Below are 12,556 nucleotides of genomic sequence, written 5' to 3' on the forward strand. Positions count from 1 at the left end.
CAAATAAAGGTCGGTTAGGAATTGTCGCACCTGGCACAAGATCAATGTAGTACTCTATCTCCCTAATAGGTGGCAATCCACTAAACACACCACTAGGAATCATGACCTCATATCCCTGCAACAAAGAAACAACAACACTTGGCAAAGAGTCGTTAAATTCCTTAGCATAAAAGCTTGCCTTAGCATAAAAACTCACTTTTGTCTTTCTATTTCTCTCTACAATCTCTCTTTCTTTTTCCTCTTGTGGCTCCATCCTTTTTTCCTGACTCTCAACCACCTCTCTATTTTGTTTTTCTCTCTCTCTTTCTCTTGATGTTTCGGCCTCATTCTCTTTTTTCCTTTCACTCTCTTTGTTCTTTTCACTCTCTGTTTTTCTATCAGTCTCCTCTTTTTCTGAACTCTCGGCCTCACAATTGTTTTTCAACTCATTCTCTCTTTTTCTTGAGATTTCAGCCTTACCCAAATCTTTTCCCTTTGGTGGTTCGGTCTTCCCCTTTGCTACAGCTTGATCATTTTTGTCCCACTTTAGTTTCCAATGAGTACTAGAAACCGAAGTATACATTGATGTACCCCTTCCTTTTAGCCGTCTCCACCTTCATAGCCATGTGCACCATATCCTCTACCTCCTTATAATGTTGCAACTGAACTACATTGGCTATCTCCCTATTCAACCCACTCAAAAATCTTGTCATCATGGCCTCCCGATCCTCCACTACATTAGCCCGAATCATAGTCACCTCCATCTCCTTGTGGTAATCCTCTACACTCCTAGACCCATGGGTAAGATTTTGTAGTTTTTGGTAGAGGTCTCTATAGTAGTGGTTAGGTACAAATCTCCGGCTCATGATAGCTTTCAATTCTCTCCATGTTTCTACAGGCCTCTCAAAATTACTCCTTCTATTGGATACTAATTGATCCCACCAAATAATCGCATAATCAGTGAACTCAATTACAGCCAACTTCACCTTCTTCTCCTCAGAGTAGTTATGACAATCAAACACCAACTCTATTCTTTTCTTACACTCTAAATAAACTTCAGGGTCAGTTCTACCTTGGAATGATGGTATTTTCATTTTGATGCTTCCAAGGTTCTTATCTACTCTATCTCGACCCCCTGAGTTTGCCCTAAGGCCTCCTCCATGCCTAACTCCTCTATGTCCACCCAATCCAACTTCAAATGTTAAGCCTTCCTCATCCTCACCAAACTCTCCATTCTTATACCCATTCTTAATTCTAGGCTCACGTCGCCTCCTATCTCTCTGACCTTGCAGATTTCTAATCATTGCTTCTTGATTATCCATACTATCCCTCACTTCACCCAACACCAAGTTCAACCGCTCAAACTATTGTTGCATGGTTTGCAACACAAAGGATGAGTTATCTGCCACACCTTTTGGTGATGAGTCACTTCTATGAGACATCATAATATACTGCACAAAAAGAATGTTAGTGGAAAACCTCACACACTCCCTTACGTGTTTACACTCGAATAATGGCACTTTACTCGTGTTTCACTCTTAGTGGCTTTTTCCCGATAATAGTCTCACACTCTCTTGCCTTTTACCTCAAGAGTTTTCCCACTCAAGTTCTTTAAGAACTAATTGAACACAATCAATAGAAAGCAACCTTGTTTTATCCCAACTAGTAATTAGATCCAGGAAACAAGAACAAGAGAAACAAGGAAGGAATAAAAATGACACGAGAATCAAGGAAGTTATACGGATGAAAGAGTAACAATAAGACAAGATACCAACTTTAGTGATGTATGCAGCAGCCCCTTTGATGATAAGGTTCAATCAACAAATTTCTTTCTTTCTCATTTTTGTAATTATGTAGCAACCTTTGAATATACTACCTTTTCTTTTCTTCTTCTTCTTCTCTCTCTTTTTTTTTTCGAATTTTCTTTTCTTTTCTTTTCCTTTCTTTTATTTTATTTTCTTTTTTATTTTCTTTAATTCAAACACAAACAACAATATTCAATTGTGAAAACCACAAGCATGGACAATGAAGTAGAAGAGAATCAATGGAATGACACTCCCATCAATTGACAAACTTAGAGATGCAGGAAACCCCCTAGAATTTTGAAACCCTAGGTGATGCAAATTTCAACCAAACCCAAAAACCCTAAGAATTTCGGCAGCCTACTTTTTGTTTCTATTTTTTTTTTGGCAACCCTAGAACAATGAAACCATAGAATTAATTTTAAGGATGCTAGAATTAAAAGATAGAATCAGACCTGATTGGAAACCTTGCTCTGATACCAAATGATATGAACCCGCGGGAATGCAATCCCTTGAACCCACAATCAATTTGAAAACTCCCCAAGAAAGCCAAAATCAAGTCAATGGATGGAGAACCTAGACCCGATAAGAACTCGTTTCAAGAACCTAGATTATATTAAAATCTAGACCCGTTGAAGAACCCGTCTCAAGAACCTGGATTACAAAGGAGGAACGTCACAAAGGTTGTGATTTACCTTTGATAAGTTCAAAAGTTCAATTAAGAACAAAAGGAGATAAACTCAACTCACAATGAATAAATTCATCAAATTCCATAAACTTTGTAACATGAGGCAACAAAGTGTATTTAAACAAAAACCTAATTAAAACCCTAGCCAAAATAATGCCTCATCTTCCAAAAATACTCCTGAGTGAATAGTGCCGCGACTACTGTAAGGCGCTACAGTACTCGGCTACAGTAACCCTAACCATAGTTCAATAAAATAATAACTTTCCCAACGTACCCTTGCATAGGCACCCTTAAGTGCTTCCCATAATAAACTAATAAAATAAGTCATTTACAAGAATTAAATAAGTTGAAAGTCTTCAAGTGCCCAAGGCCTTTAAGTCGTGTTGTTGCCCCTTCCATAGCTTTTCAAACGAATCAAAGCTGAATCTTCATCATTTAAGCCCTTTAACTTGTATTTGGCCCATCTGGAACTTGCAACGTATCTTTAAGACTAGGCCCACCTTGGTTCCCATTACAATTAATGCATGGTACCAATCTAAAATAGCTAGGAAATCCCAAAAGTACTTGTTCCAAATCTCCCAATACAAAAGAAGGGTTTAAAACCTAAACCCTTAGATATACCATGCCCACAAAATGTAATGGCTTTTACATAACCATGCTAAAGGATCCTATTTGAATTTGTCCTTATAAATAATTCTCCTTAGATCCTCAAAGAGCTTAAAGACTTCACAAATAAAGTGGTCTGCTACTTCGTTGAGCGCTCTAGGTTGTTTGGGGCCTTCTTAATGGTCGGGAGACCCTCCCGCTTGCATTTTCCCATGGTCTTCTAAACCCATCAAAACTTCTACCATTCTGGGGGGAATGATATTGGGAACTAGCATAGTGCGATTTCGAGAAATCTTAGCATACAAGAAGATAACATAAGCATGCAAGGGCAAGCCAAGAGTATGACATGCATGGACATGAACTTGGCCGTAACACCCTACTTAAAAGTACCTTAGGACTTGGCCATAGTAATCATTAGGGCTGTGCTCCAACTTCAACGGAGTCGGAGTAGCCGTTTTCGACTCCAACTTTGAGCGGAATCGGAGTCCGACTCCGATCGGAGGTCGGAGCTCCGACTGTCTATTGGGCTTTAAAAAAATAAAATATAAGTACTTAAATAAATACAATTTCTTTTGTTAAATAAATTATATGCAAAAAATGATTTGATCCATTACATTACATAGCACTATTAGCAGAGGTAGGTGTGTCTACGACTTAATTTAAAAGTAAATATAAGACTAATAAGAGTATCATGTGGTGGGTCCTTATTTCAATCTTTGCTCAGATCGAATATAATGTAATGTAACTATATAAATATAACTACATAAATTATTAAATATGATCACCAAAACCCAAGTCCAAACCTATAAAAAAATATTTAAAAGATTAAAAAAAAAGGTTTAAAAACTAAATAACATGTATGATGTAGCCATGAGTTATAACAGTCTCATTTATAATGTAATAACAACATTGACTTATCCTTAAAAGATAACTACATAAATATTAAATGCTCATTTAACTCAAATCTCAATGGTCCATTGGTTATGCTTGAAATGAAGATAGAAAGTTGCAATCAATAAATATAAAAAATTGATAATAAAAAACTGAAAGTAAAAGTAGAATTTCTTTCTTGCCAAGAAAGGGAGTTCTCTCAACTCCATCCCAACTCTCAAGAGGTGTCCATCTCAAACTCTCAATCATTGGCAGTTATGTTAGGGTTTACAATTAGCTCTATAAAATCATAAAAAGTAAAAGTTAGAAACAATAACAATAATTAAATAATCATTTAAAAGTATATAAATTTACCTGATTCAAGCCTATAGCTCTTGGTATCAACGTCAATGGTATCTAGTTCAATGGGCATTTCACTTATCCAATTTTGTATGCAAACGAGGGCCTCCAAGGTTGACGGTGGCAATGAACTATGACAAGTATCCAACACGAGACCTCCAGTGCTAAATGCCGACTTTGAGGCAACCGTAGTGATGAGAATGGCTAGCACATCTCGTGCTACACAGGAAAGGACTGGATACCTAGTGGAATTAACCTTCCACCAAGTTTATAGCTGAAATACATCACTAGGTGCCTCGACAGCTTCCATAAAATATCGTTCAACCTTAGATGTACACTGTATAATATTCCTTGATGACATGAGTTGATGATACTGCTGCATAATACGATGCTCTCTAACCCCTACGGATGGGTCAGTATCACCTAAGGAAGCTGTCGACCCCCACGTCCTCGAATGTGACGAGCTACCAGTTACATATAAAGGTGGACAACTATTGCTGTAGTGATTATATAGGTCATCAATATCACTTTTTAGCACTCTAATAAACTCTGCAGCCTTCACTGCCCCGAGAACGAAATTTACCCAAAATTCTAGAACGGCCAACTTATATCGGGGGTCAAGAATTACATCTACAAATAGTAATCTATTTATCTTCTCAACATTCTCCCAATATTTATCATATTTAGTCTTCATCGTCGTAGCCATAGCATATAACAATCCACTAAAGTCAACATGACTATTTTCAAAGTAGAAGTGAAGCTCCTAGAGCTCGCTGAAGAATGAGTTCACAATCGTATCTTTGGATCCAGATATCCGCATCTGATTTGAACCCGCAGGAAAGGAATCCCTTGAACCCACAGTCAATTTGAGAACTCCCCAAGAAAGTCAAAATCAAGTGAATGGATGGAGAACCTAGACCCGACGAGAACCTGTTTCAAGAACCTAGATTATATTAAAATCTAGACCCATTGAAGAACCCGTGTCAAGAACCCAGATTACAAAGGCGGAACGTCACAAAGATTGTGATTTACCTTTGATAAGTTCAAAAGTTCAATTAAGAACAAGAGGAGTAAAACTCAACTCACAATAAAGAAATTCATCAAATTTCATAAACTTCATAGACTGATTAGAATGAGGCTACATAGAGTATTTAAAGCAAAATCTAATGAAACCCTAGCCAAAATAAACCCCCATCCTCCAAAAGTACCCCTGAGTGAACAGTGCCGCGGCTACTATACGGCGCTACTGTACTCGGCTACAGTAACCCTAACCCTAGTTCAATAAAATAATAACTTTCCCAACATGCCCTTGCATAGGCCCCCTTAAGTGCTTCTCATAATAAACTCAATTATTCTAAACTAATAAAATAAGTTATTTAAATGAATTAAATAAGTTGAAACCCTTCAAGAGCCTAAAGCCTTTAATTCTTGTCGTTGCCCTCTTCCGTAGCTGATCAAATGAATTAAAAATGGATCTTCATCCTTCAAGCCCCATCTTAAATGTTGGGCTCTTGCTAAACTTGTCCCAAGTGGATTGCATCAATCCTTGCATTGTCTCCTTGATCTTTTTGGCCCATCTGGAAGTTGCAAATGATCCTTAAGACTAGGTCCATCTTGGTTCCCATCATTCCCTCTCTCCTCAAAAGGATTCGACCTTGAATCTCCACCTGGATCAAAGGGAAAATGGTTAGTAAAATTGAAAATAGTAGAAACATGATACTTACCTTGAAGATCCATTACATATGTATTTTCATTAATTTGTTCAAGAATTTGGAATAGTCCATCCAAGCTACTCCTATCATCAACTAGTAAAAATTTTAAATCTGAAGGAGGAAATTGATTAAGTATACAAACAATTTCAATTGGTGAAAATTTAGTAGTAGCATCAACACTCAAATTATATGTAATCTCAATGAATGGCAAACAATACTCTCATAAATGTTCATGAAGCACATCTAAAGTCTTCCTCAAACCAAAATGACCACTCCAATATGCAAACTCAATGAATGGCAAATGATACTCCTGCAAACGTTCATGGAACAAATCAATGAATATCAAATGATACTCCTATAAACGTTCATGCAACATGTCTGAAATCTTATTTTCACCAGAATGACCACTCCAATTATATGCAAACTCAATGAAACGCAAATGATACTCCCGCAAACATTCATGCAACACGTCAATGTATGGCAAATGATACTCCCACAGATGTTCATGTAATACATCAATGAATGACAAATGATACTTCCACAAACGTTCATGCAACACGTCTTTGAATGGCAAATGATATTCCCACAAACAGTCATGCAACACAACAAAAGTCTTCCTCACACCAAGGTTACCCAACAAACCAGCATGTCCATCACACACAAACAACTTACGCATAAAACTAGTAGGCACACAAAATCTATTATTTCTAAACAAGTACCAATCTAGTTTATAGAACTTACCAAAAGAAGCTTTCTCACATGTCCCATACACACTAGCAAAGTCATCATCATTAACATGCAATTCCTTATCATATTCAAGTCTCAACAATTTTGCATCTAAAATGAAGACAAAGACATACCTTCTTGCTAAAGCATCAACCACAAAATTTTTCATACCTTGTGTGTAATTGAATACATGAGAAAAAGTCTCAATACAATCCTCCCGCTCAGCATGCATTCTAGTCAACAATTTACCTTGTCCCTTTAAGTGTGTCAATGACTCATGTTTTTCCAAGAAATGTCGGCTAGGAATTGTCGCACCTGGCGCAAAATCAATGTAGTGCTCTATCTTCCTAATAGGTGGCAATCTACAAAATACACCACTTGGAAACACGACCTCATATCCCTGCAACAAAGAGACAACAATACTAGGCAAACATACGTCAAGTTCGTTAGGATTAAGACTCGCCTTAGCATAAAAACTCACTTTTCTCTTTGTTTTTCTCTCACTTTCTTCACACTCTATTTTCTTTCCACTCTCTTTTTATTTTTCACTCTCTTTTTCCCTTTCACACTCGTTTTTCTTTTCACTTTCTTTTTTTCTGTCACTCTCTTTTTCTTCATCTTTTTTTGTACTCTCGACCTCACAATTATTTTTCAACTCATTCTCTCTTTTGCTTGAGGTCTTAGTCTTACCCTCTTCTTTTTTCTCTCTCATTTTTCTCTCTTTCTCCATTTCGGTCTCACTATTTCTTTTCTTCTCAATCTCATCTTTACTCTTGCTTTTCAGCTCAATCTCACTTTCACTTTCACTCTCACTCTCACCTTCACTCTTGGTTTTCAGCTCATTCTCACTTTCACTCTTGCTTATTTTCTCAATCACCTTTTCACTCTTTCTGTTTTGAGCAACCTCACTTTTCAACTTCAATTGATCCCCATGGAACTGTGTTGGAGTTAAAGGATCAAGTTTGATTGTTTTTCCATCTTTTTTGAAAACTGTACATGTTCCTTAACCCATCATGGATCACCTTACTATCATACTGCCATGGCTTCCTGATATGAACCCGTGGGAATGAATTTCCTTGAACCCACAATCAATTTGAAAACTCCCCAAGAAAGCCAAAAATCAAGTCAAGGATGAAGAATCTAGACCCGATGAGAACCCGTTTCAAGAACCTAGATTATATTAAAATCTAGACCCGTTGAAGAACCCGTCTCAAGAACCCAGATTACAAAGGAGGAACGCCACAAAGGTTGTGATTTACGTTTGATAAGTTCAAGAATTCAATCAAGAACAAGAGTAGAAAACTCAACTCACAAATAAAATTCAATATTGTCTAATATCTGAAATGAGGCTACAAAGAGTTTTTAAACCTAAACCTAATCAAAACCCTAGCCAAAATAAAGCCCCTTTTACCCAAAATTACCCTTGATAAACAGTACCAGCTACAGTACGCGCGGCTACAGTAACCCCTACATCAAACACATATCTCAAATGCTCAATATGTTCATTTAAATTCTTGCTGTACACTAAGATATCATCAAAATACACAACCACAAACTTGCCTATGAATGCACGTAGGACATGGCATTAATCTCATGAAAATACTGGGCGAATTTGTAAGTCCAAATGGCATAACCAACCATTCATAAAGCCCATACTTAGTCTTAAAAGCAGTTTTCCATTCATCCCCCACGTCCTGCAATCAATGCACATCCTCCACGTCCCATCCTTCTTTGGCACTAGTAGCACTGGTACTGCACAAGGGCTCATGCTCTCCCTCACGTACCCCTTGCTCATCAAATCCTCAACTTGCCTCTGAAGCTCCTTCGTCTCCTCTGGATTACACCTATAGGCTGGTCGGTTTGGAATAGTAGCCCCGGGCACAAAATCAATCTGGTGCTCAATGCCTCTAATGGGTGGCAACTCATTTGGCATCTCCTCCGGGAATACATCCTCAAACTCCTGCAACAAAAAAACAGCCAAACTAGGAAGAGACTAGTTAGTTTCAACAAGAGTAAGATAAGACTCTTTATAGACAAGAAAAGTCATTGGGCGATCTGCGAAGAAAGCCCTCTTAACCTCACTCTCTCTTGCATAGAAACTCACTTTTGCCTTTCCTTTTCTCTCAGAAGACTCTCTTTCTTTTTTCTCTCGTGGCTCCACTATTTTTTCTTTACTCTCAGCCACCTCTCTACTTTCTTTTTCACTCTTTCTTTATGCTCATTTTCACTCTCACTCTTTTTTTTTTTGCTCAATCTCTTTTTCACTCATCCTTTTTTGATCACTCTCATTTTCACTCTTTCTCTTCTGATCACTCTCATTTTCACTCTTTCTTTTTTGAGCAACCTCACTTTTCAATTTCAGTTGGTCCTCGCAGACCTGGCTTGGAGTTAAAGGAGCAAGCTTAATTGTTTTGCCCTCCTTTTCAAAGTTGTACATGTTCTTGAACCCATCATGTGTCACTCTCCTATCATACTGCCACGACCTCCCCAACAAAATATGGCCCGCATGCATAGGCACAACATCACAAAGCACCTCATCCTGATACTTCCCAATAAAAAAAGTAACTAACACTTGTTTATCCACCCTAACCTCTCCACAATCATTCAACCACTGCAATTTGTATGGTCTAGAGTGCTTTAAGGTTGGTAAATTCAATTTCTCAACCAAAGTAGTGCTAGCCACATTAGTACAACTCCCTCCATCAATGATCATGCTACCTACCTTATTGTTGACATGGCATCTAGTATGAAAAATGTTCTCTCTCTGTTGCTTTGCATCATCCACCTTAATGTGTGCATTAAGAGCACGCTTGACAACAAGAGACTCACCTGTCACAGGGTATACCACTCCATCATCATCACTAGCATCATCCAACTCGGGCACCTCATCACTATCATCCTCACTCTCAGTCATCACCTCCCCATTGTCACGCATAATCATCACCCTCCTATTTGGACATTGAGAAGCAATGTGCCCTGAACCCAAACACTTAAAACATTTGATATCTCTATTCCGTGAAGGTTGGGATTCTACCTTGGGTTTGTTGCTAGTTCCCTCATCTTTTCCCTTAGGTGGTTCGATCTTTCTCTTTGCTTCAGCTGGATCATTCCAATCCCATTTTGATTTCCAAGTAGTGCTAGAAACCGAAGTGTACTTTGCTGTCCCTTTTCTATTTAATTGCCTCTCCACCTTCATAGCCATGTGCAGCATGTCCTCTATCTCCGCATAATGCTGCAATTCAATTACATTGGCCATGTCCCTATTCAACCCACTCAAAAATCTAGCCATGGTGGCCTCTCGGTCCTCCTCTACATTAGCCCGAATCATCGCCACCTCCATCTCCTTATGGTAATCCTCCACACTCCTAGACCCTTGTGTAAGATTTTGTAATTTCTGGTAAAGGTCTCTATAGTAATGGCTAGGAACAAATCTCCGCCTCATGAGAGCTTTCAACTTTCCCCATGTCTCTATAGGCCTCTCATAATGATGGGAACCAAGGTGGGCCTAGTCTTAAAGATACGTTGCAAGTTTCAGATGGCCCAAATACAAGTTCAAGAGCTTAAAAGATGAAGATTCAGCTTTGATTCATTTGATAAACTATGGAAAGGGCAACAACATGACTTAAAGGCTTTGGGCACTTGAAGGGTTCTAACTTATTTAATTCATTTAAAGAACTTATTTTATTAGTTTAGAATAATTGAGTTTATTATGGGAAGCACTTAAGGGGATGTAAGGGCATGTTGGGAAAGTTATTATTTTATTGAACTAGGGTTTGGGTTACTGTAGTCAAGTACTGTAGCACCGTACAGTAGACGTGGTACTGCTCATCCAGGGGTAGTTTTGGAAGATGAGGTTTTATTTTGGCTAGGGTTTCATTAGGTTTTGCTTTAAATACTTTATGTACCTCAATTTTAATCAGATTATGAAGTTTATGAAATTTGATGAATTTATTCATTGTGAGTTGAGTTTTTACTCCTCTTGTTCTTAATTGAACTTTTGAATTTATCAAAGGTAAATCACAACCTTTGTGGCGTTCCTCCTTTGTAATTTGGGTTCTTGAGACGGGTTCTTCAACGGGTCTAGATTTTAATATTATCTAGGTTCTTGAAACGGGTTCTCATCGGGTCTAGGTTCTTCATCCATTGACTTGATTTTGGCTTTCTTGGGGAGTTTTCAAATTGACTGTGGGTTCAAGGGATTTCGTTCCCACGGGTTCGTATCATTTGGTATTCAGAGCAAGGTTTCCAATCATGTCTGATTCTATCTTTTAATTTTAGCATCTTTAAATTTAATTCGAGGGCTTCATTGTTCTAGGGTTGGCAAAAAAAAAAAATATAAACAAAAAGTAGGCTGCCAAAATTCTTATGATTTTTGGGTTTGGCTGAAATTTGCATCACCTAGGGCTTCAAAATTCTAGGGTTTCCTGCATCTCTAAGTTTTTCAGTTGCTTAGAGTGTCGTTCCATTGATTATCTTCTACTTCATTGTCCATACTTGTGTGTTTGAATTCAATTGTTTGGTTTTCAGAATTGAATATTGCTGTTTGTGGTTAAATTAGAGAAAAGGAAAAGAAAAGAAAAGAAAAGAAAAGAAAAGAAAGGAAAAGAAAAGAAAAGAAAATTTGAAAAAAAAAAAAGAAAAAAAAAAAGAAGAAGAATATGAAGAAAAGAGAAGGTAGCATATTCAAAATTGCTAGATAGTTACAACAAAGAGAAAGAAAGAAATTTGTTGATTAAACCATATGACCAAAGGGTCTGCTGCATACATCACTCAAGTTGGTATCTTGTCTTATTGTTACTCTTTCATCCGTATAACTTCATTGATTCTCGTGTCATTTTTATTCCTTCCATGTTTCTCTTGTTCTTGTTTCCTGGATCTAATTACTAGTTGGGATAAAACAAGGTTGCTTTCTATTGATTGTATTCAATTAGTTCTTAAAGAACTTGAGTGGGAAAACTATTGAGGTAAAAGGCAAGAGGATGTGAGACTATTATCGAGAAAAAGCCATTAAGAGTGAAACACGAGTGGAGTGCCATTATTTGAGTGTAAACACGTAAGGGAGTGTGTGAGGTTTTTCACTAACATTCTTTTTGTGCAGCATATTATGATGTCTCATAAAAGTGACTCATCACCAAAATGTGTGGCAGATAACTCATCCTTTGTGTTGCAAGCCATGCAACTACAGTTTGAGCAGTTGAACTTGGTGTTGGGTGAAGTGAGGGATAGGATGGATAATCAAGAAGCAGTGATTAGAAATCTGCAAGGTGAGAGAGGTACGGGCGACATGAGCCTAGTATTGAGAATGGGTATGAGAAAGAAGAGTATGGTGAGTCTCTTGTTGCTAGGCGTGCACTCAATACACAAATTAAGATGAATGATACAAAGCAGCCGAGTGATAACGTTTTTCATACTAGATGCCACATCAACAACAAGGTATGTAGTATGGTCATTGATTTGAGGAGTTGTATTAATTTGACTAGCACTACTTTAGTTGGGAAATTGAATTTACGTATCTTGAAACACCCTAGACCATACATGTTGCAGTGGTTGAGTGATTGTGGGGAGATTAGGGTAAATAAGCAAGTGCTAGTTTCTTTTTCAATTGGGAAATACCAGGATATGGTCCTTTGTGATGTAGTGCCTATGCATGCTTGTCATATTTTGTTGGGGAAGCCATGGCAGTATGAAGGAATGTGATCCATGATGGGGTTAAGGAACATGTACAATTTTGAAAAGGATGGAAAAACAATCAAATTTGCTCATTTAACTCCAACACAGGTCCATGGGGATCAATTGAAGCTAAAAAGTGAGGT

Source organism: Juglans regia, chromosome 5, assembly GCF_001411555.2.
Source record: "Juglans regia cultivar Chandler chromosome 5, Walnut 2.0, whole genome shotgun sequence".
Taxonomy (NCBI): Eukaryota; Viridiplantae; Streptophyta; class Magnoliopsida; order Fagales; family Juglandaceae; genus Juglans; species Juglans regia.